This window comes from Anguilla rostrata, unplaced genomic scaffold (genome assembly GCF_018555375.3).
Source record: "Anguilla rostrata isolate EN2019 unplaced genomic scaffold, ASM1855537v3 scaf1029, whole genome shotgun sequence".
Lineage (NCBI taxonomy): Eukaryota > Metazoa > Chordata > Actinopteri > Anguilliformes > Anguillidae > Anguilla > Anguilla rostrata.
Window position 1 is genome coordinate 26,011 of NW_026986376.1, and position 6,543 is coordinate 32,553.

The following is a 6,543-nucleotide window of genomic DNA, read 5'->3' on the forward strand; positions in this document are numbered from 1 at the left end:
CCGCCAAACACGTTTGACAGATTGAATGTTTGCCGGTTAAGGTTAGCTAGCTAGTCAAATGGCTTGGTAGCCGAAGTTGCGAACTGTTTTAGCACAGGCTACTACTGGACTACCAAATATAGCAAGCTGATTACGCTTTCTGCCAAGTAATTATTTGGTTAAGTAGGCTAAAGGAAATAGTAAAAATGACTCGGATACCGAAAAACTTAAGAGGAGGATTATTTTATGGTCGTCTAGAGCAGCTGTAAATAGCACACGCCATAATGAAATCACCACGAAATGGGATGCCTGCATTTTCAGACTTAGCACAAATTCATCTGCCTAGCACTGTCACCCTTTTAAAACATAGCGTCTTTCTAAAACGGATTTTGAATGCAGCTAGCTTAATGAATAATGAGGCCTTTTAAATGCCTGGGGCAAATAAAAGAGGCGATTGGGCTCCACAGTTAACGAAGAAGCACCTGCGTGGGCACCGGAATGCGCTTCCGCAGTTCGTTAGGCGAATAGCGATCTCATAAATCTGAATTCCCGACACAGAAATAATTCACCAATTCTTCTATAACGAACGCTGTGGCACTGGATACAATTTAAACAAAATAATTGATAGAATACTAACCTGTAATCGGCAGCAGTTGTGTGCGTCACCCGTTTTAAATACAGAGTATAATGCTATTAGCGATCTCATAAATTCAAATTCCCGAGACAGATATAATTAGCCAGTATATCTAAAACGAACTTGGTGTAATTGGAAACACGTTATAAGCGGTACACGTCCTCCAGATAGATCGCGTGGGCACCGGAATGCGCTTCCGCAGTTCGTTAGGCGAATAGCGATCTCATAAATCTGAATTCCCGACACAGAAATAATTAACCAGTTCTTCTATAATGAACGCTGTGGCATTGGATACAATTTAAACAAAATAATTGATAGAATACTAACCTGTAATCGGCAGCAGTTGTGTGCGTCACCCGTTTTAAATACAGAGTATAATGCTATTAGCGACCTCATAAATCCAAATTCCCGAGACAGATATAATTAGCCAGTATATCTAAAACGAACTTGGTGTAATTGGAGACAATTTACAAGCGGTACACGTCCTCCTGATAGATCGCGTGGGCACCGGAATGCGCTTCCGCAGTTCGTTGGGCGAATAGCGATCTCATAAATCTGAATTCCCGACACAGAAATAATTCACGAATTCTTCTATAACGAACGCTGTGGCACTGGATACAATTTAAACAAAATAATTGATAGAATACTAACCTGTAATCGGCAGCAGTTGTGTGCGTCACCCGTTTTAAATACAGAGTATAATGCTATTAGCGATCTCATAATTCCCAAAATTCCCGAGACAGATATAATTAGCCAGTATATCTAAAACGAACTTGGTGTAATTGGAAACACGTTATAAGCGGTACACGTCCTCCAGATAGATCGCGTGGGCACCGGAATGCGCTTCCGCAGTTCGTTGGGCGAATAGCGATCTCATAAATCTGAATTCCCGACACAGAAATAATTACAATTCTTCTATAATGAACGCTGTGGCACTGGATACAATTTAAACAAAATAATTGATAGAATACTAACCTGTAATCGGCAGCAGTTGTGTGCGTCACCCGTTTTAAATACAGAGTATAATGCTATTAGCGATCTCATAAATTCAAATTCCCGAGACAGATATAATTAGCCAGTATATCTAAAACGAACTTGGTGTAATTGGAAACACGTTATAAGCGGTACACGTCCTCCAGATAGATCGCGTGGGCACCGGAATGCGCTTCCGCAGTTCGTTGGGCGAATAGCGATCTCATAAATCTGAATTCCCGACACAGAAATAATTAACCAGTTCTTCTATAATGAACGCTGTGGCATTGGATACAATTTAACAAAAATAATTGATAGAATACTAACCTGTAATCGGCAGCAGTTGTGTGCGTCACTCGTTTTAAATACAGATATAATCTATTAGCGACTCATAATCCAAATTCCGAGACAGATATAATTAGCCAGTACATCTAAACGAACTTGGTGTAATTGGAAACACTTTAAGCGTACACGTCCTCCGATAGATCGCGTGGGCACCGAATCGCTCCGCAGTTCGTTAGCAATAGCGATCTCATAAATCTGAATTCCCGACACAGAATAATTACGAATTCTCTATAACGAACGCTGTGGCACTGGATACATTTAAACAAATAATTGATAGAATACTAACCGTAATCGCAGCAGTTTGTGCGTCACCCGTTTAAATACAGATATAATGCTATTAGCGATCTCATAAATCAAATTCCCGAGACAGATTAATTAGCCAGTAATCTAAACGAACTTGGTGTAATTGAAACACTAAAGCGGTACACGTCCTCCAGATAGATCGCGTGGGCACCGGAATGCGCTTCGCAGTTCGTTGGCAATAGCGATCTCATAAATCTGAATTCCCGACACAGAAATAATTCCAATTCTTCTATAAGAACGCTGTGGCACTGGATACATTTAAACAAATAATTGATAGAATACTAACCTGTAATCGGCAGCAGTTTGTGCGTCACCCGTTTAAATACAGAGTATAATGCTATTAGCGATCTCATAATCAAATTCCCGAGACAGATATAATTAGCCAGTATATCTAAAACAACTTGGTGTAATTGGAACAATTTAAAGCGGTACACGTCCTCCGATAGATCGCGTGGGCACCGGAATGCGCTTCGCAGTTCGTTGGGCAATAGCGATCTCATAAATCTGAATTCCCGACACAGAAATAATTACCATTCTTCTATAAGAACGCTGTGGCACTGGATACAATTTAAACAAAATAATTGATAGAATACTAACCTGTAATCGGCAGCAGTTGTGTGCGTCACCCGTTTTAAATACAGAGTATAATGCTATTAGCGATCTCATAAATTCAAATTCCCGAGACAGATATAATTAGCCAGTATATCTAAAACGAACTTGGTGTAATTGGAAACACTTATAAGCGGTACACGTCCTCCAGATAGATCGCGTGGGCACCGGAATGCGCTTCCGCAGTTCGTTGGCGAATAGCGATCTCATAAATCTGAATTCCCGACACAGAAATAATTAAACCGATTCTTCTATAAGAACGCTGTGGCATGGATACAATTTAAACAAAATAATTGATAGAATACTAACCTGTAATCGGCAGCAGTTTGTGCGTCACCCGTTTTAAATACAGAGTATAATGCTATTAGCGATCTCATAAATCAAATTCCCGAGACAGATATAATTAGCCAGTATATCTAAAACGAACTTGGTGTAATTGGAAACACGTTATAAGCGGTACAGTCCTCCAGATAGATCGCGTGGGCACCGGAATGCGCTTCCGCAGTTCGTTGGCGAATAGCGATCTCATAAATCTGAATTCCCGACACAGAAATAATTCACAATTCTTCTATAACGAACGCTGTGGCATGGATACAATTTAAACAAAATAATTGATAGAATACTAACCTGTATCGCGTTGTTGGTCACGTTTAAACGAGTTAATGTATTAGCGATCTCATAATCAAATTCCCAGACGATTATTAGCCATAATCTAAAACGACTTGGTAATTGGAAACAATAGCGTAATCTCCGATATGCTGGCACGAATGCGCCCAGTTCGTGATAGCGATCTCTAAATCTGAATTCCCGAACAGAAATAATTCAATTCTTCTATAAGAACGCTGTCACTGGATACATTTAAAAATTTGATAGAAACAACTTATGGACATTGTTCTTCACTTTTCGGATAATCTTTACGCTATAATCAAATTCCGAGGATATATTGCAGATCAAACCTTGTTGAACATAACTACATCCAGATAGATCGCGTGGCGACGGAATGCGCTTCCGCAGTTTTGGGCAAAGCGATTCATAATCTGAATTCCCGAACAGAAATAATTCAGAATTCTCTATAACGAACGCTGTGCATGATACAATTTAAAATATGTTTTATTAATTTATTGGGTATGAAACATTTTTCATTCAATTTCTGGAATTTTCCGATTGCAAAATGTCAGATGTAATATTATGGTCAGTTCAGAAAATACCCTTGTTTAAGCATTTACATGCAATCCAGTATATTACTAAGGCATATACAGTAATATATGAACACGTGCAGGTTTGTAGGTTTTCCGGTTTGTAAATATGATAACATGGTTTAGAGCAGATCCAGAAATATAAAGTGTAATGATAAGGGCCACATACGCACTGTGGAAGTCAGCGTAGTTGCCCCACCTTTGTCCAGAGGCTGATGATCTTTTACCCTTAATGGCCCGACACACTACCCCACATAGACAAGACTAGTTCCCCTTATCTTAGATGTGTCCAGATGGCAACATTCCAGAGAGCCAAATGGCCTGCTTATCCCGAGGAAGTCCAAGTAACTTATTGTTTTATCACACGGCTCTGGGTTCTTTGAAGTACAGGATGAGTCCCAGCCTGCAGGCCCGTTCAAATGCCAGCCTTTTCTGGGTCCCAGTTTGACTCCCCTCTACACCATTCTCTGGGAAGGAGCTGAGCAGGGTGTTGAGCTCATCGAGGAAGCTTCCCAGGGGCCCTGGAGGGCGATAGATAACAATGTACAAGTTAACAGGATAGGTGATTGAGACAGAGTGGTATTCAAAGGTAGAGATGGAGAGGTGAGAAAGGGGGAGAACAGAGAATTTCCAAGAGGGAGAGATCAGCAAACCTGTGCCCCCACCACGGCCAGACGGGCGGAGAGCGTGAGAGAAGGAGAAGGAGGAGGAGAGGGCTGCAGGGGTTGCAGTGTTGCCTGGTGTGATCCAGGTCTCAGTGAGGGCAAGGAAATGTAGGGAGAAGAGGGACGCGTAGGCTGAAATGAAGTCAGCCTTCCGCGTAGCAGACTGGCAGTTCCATAGCCCTCCTGCGACCGTGAAGTCGTCACAGGGGGTCAGTGAGGGATAGCGAAGTTTGGAGAGGTTCCGTCGCCACGGGGTCCTCGCCTGCGGAGGCGAGTTCTGTAGGGAGAGAACAGGTTGGGATGGGGTTGACACATAGCATAGCAGTGAGGACAGGGAAGGCCTGTGGTGTGGCCACATGGTCAAGGAAAAGTTTAATTAAACATACACATGCATACCGAGAACAATCAATCGAGGACTGTCAGGCAAAGTTAAGGACCTCTCAACGTCAGCAGCAGAGGCAGAAACCTGCAGAGAACAAACAATATGAAATTAAACGCATTTAAATATTATTAGGGATACAGTGCCCTCCATAATGTTTGGGACAAAGACCCATCATTTATTGATTTGCCTCTGTACTCCACAATTTGAGATTTGTAATAAAAAAAAGTATTTACATGCATATCAGGTGAACAGTGTATGAATTACAGCCCTTTTTATACACAATCCCCCAATTTTAGGGCACCATGCTTGGGACACAGCAATGTTACAGTGCACATCATGAAGGAGTACACCCTCTCTGAAAAATGGAAATCCAGCTTTATCGCTTTACAAATAAAAAAGATATTATGTAGTGTTTCAGCAACACTGCAATACTGCAATGCTAAACAGGAAAGCATGTTTTTTAACCAACATTATAAAAAGCCATGTTGCAAATGAGTATACCCCTCTGAGCAAAATTTGTTTCTGCTTCTAAATTATGACCATCACAAAAAGAAAACAAAATTGACAGGTATTGGGATGGTAGGTATGCCATCCCACCAAGTTACGCCTTGGTGGAGGCATGCCCCATACCTATACAGCACCGAGAGTTTGGCACTTTTCAGGGTTCCCCACAGAAATAACCACAACAGCCACAGACACTCAGCCATTAAAAACATTAAATTCTGTACATTCTGACCCCATTTCAACAGACAGATGTCATAAACACCTTCACATGTCCACACAATAAAGCCCCAAACTAAGGGGATTTTACGTTTTCTCCTTCTTCTTCTTCATCTTCTCATTCTTATTTTTCCTGCCGCCTATCCCACTAATAACATGTCTCCCCATTGGACATTTTACAGACACCCGCCAAATCTTCACCTACACGACCCTATGAAAAACTCGCATACACACGCAAAATACCCATACCTTTTTACTCTGAAACATTTTGAGTACAAACAGCTAGCCCGCCTGTGGCCTAGTGGGTAAGGTTACAGGTTTGGGAACACAGGGTTGGAAGTTCAAGCCCAGCTAGGAATGTGTTTCTTTAACCTGCTTTTACCCTCACTAATAATTGTCTACTACTTCTCAATTATTGCTTTTGCACCATATCTACCAGCCGTTCCCCAAACTGTATTATGACGTACCATCTGCACGTTCAATTGTTAACCGGCTACAATATTGCAAAGCCATATGGATTCAACGGGAGCTCTTCTGTGCTAACTCGCCTGTGTTCTTCTTTAAAACCACGGACAGGTTTGCTAATGATATTTCACGCATTGCATATCTATGTCATGGTGCTGCCCTAACAAAGTGACAGACTGGTAAACCTCCGGTTGAACGATTGAATCCCGCCTCGTTCTCAGGCAGATAATTTCCTCTTTTACACTAACGTTCTCTTACGCTTATATTTTCTTT

At 41.5% G+C, this 6,543-nt stretch overlaps 1 long non-coding RNA gene across 1 annotated transcript; it reads right to left on the bottom strand.

Annotated features, from left to right (window-relative positions):
* Nucleotides 1-4,311: 4,311 nt before the first annotated feature.
* Nucleotides 4,312-5,541, bottom strand: LOC135247020 (uncharacterized). The gene is made up of 3 exons (XR_010328062.1): nucleotides 5,100-5,541; nucleotides 4,692-4,980; nucleotides 4,312-4,559 (listed from the first exon to the last, which is right to left on the bottom strand). It is a non-coding gene; the product is annotated as an uncharacterized LOC135247020 (long non-coding RNA).
* Between the last annotated feature and the right edge of the window lie 1,002 nt (nucleotides 5,542-6,543).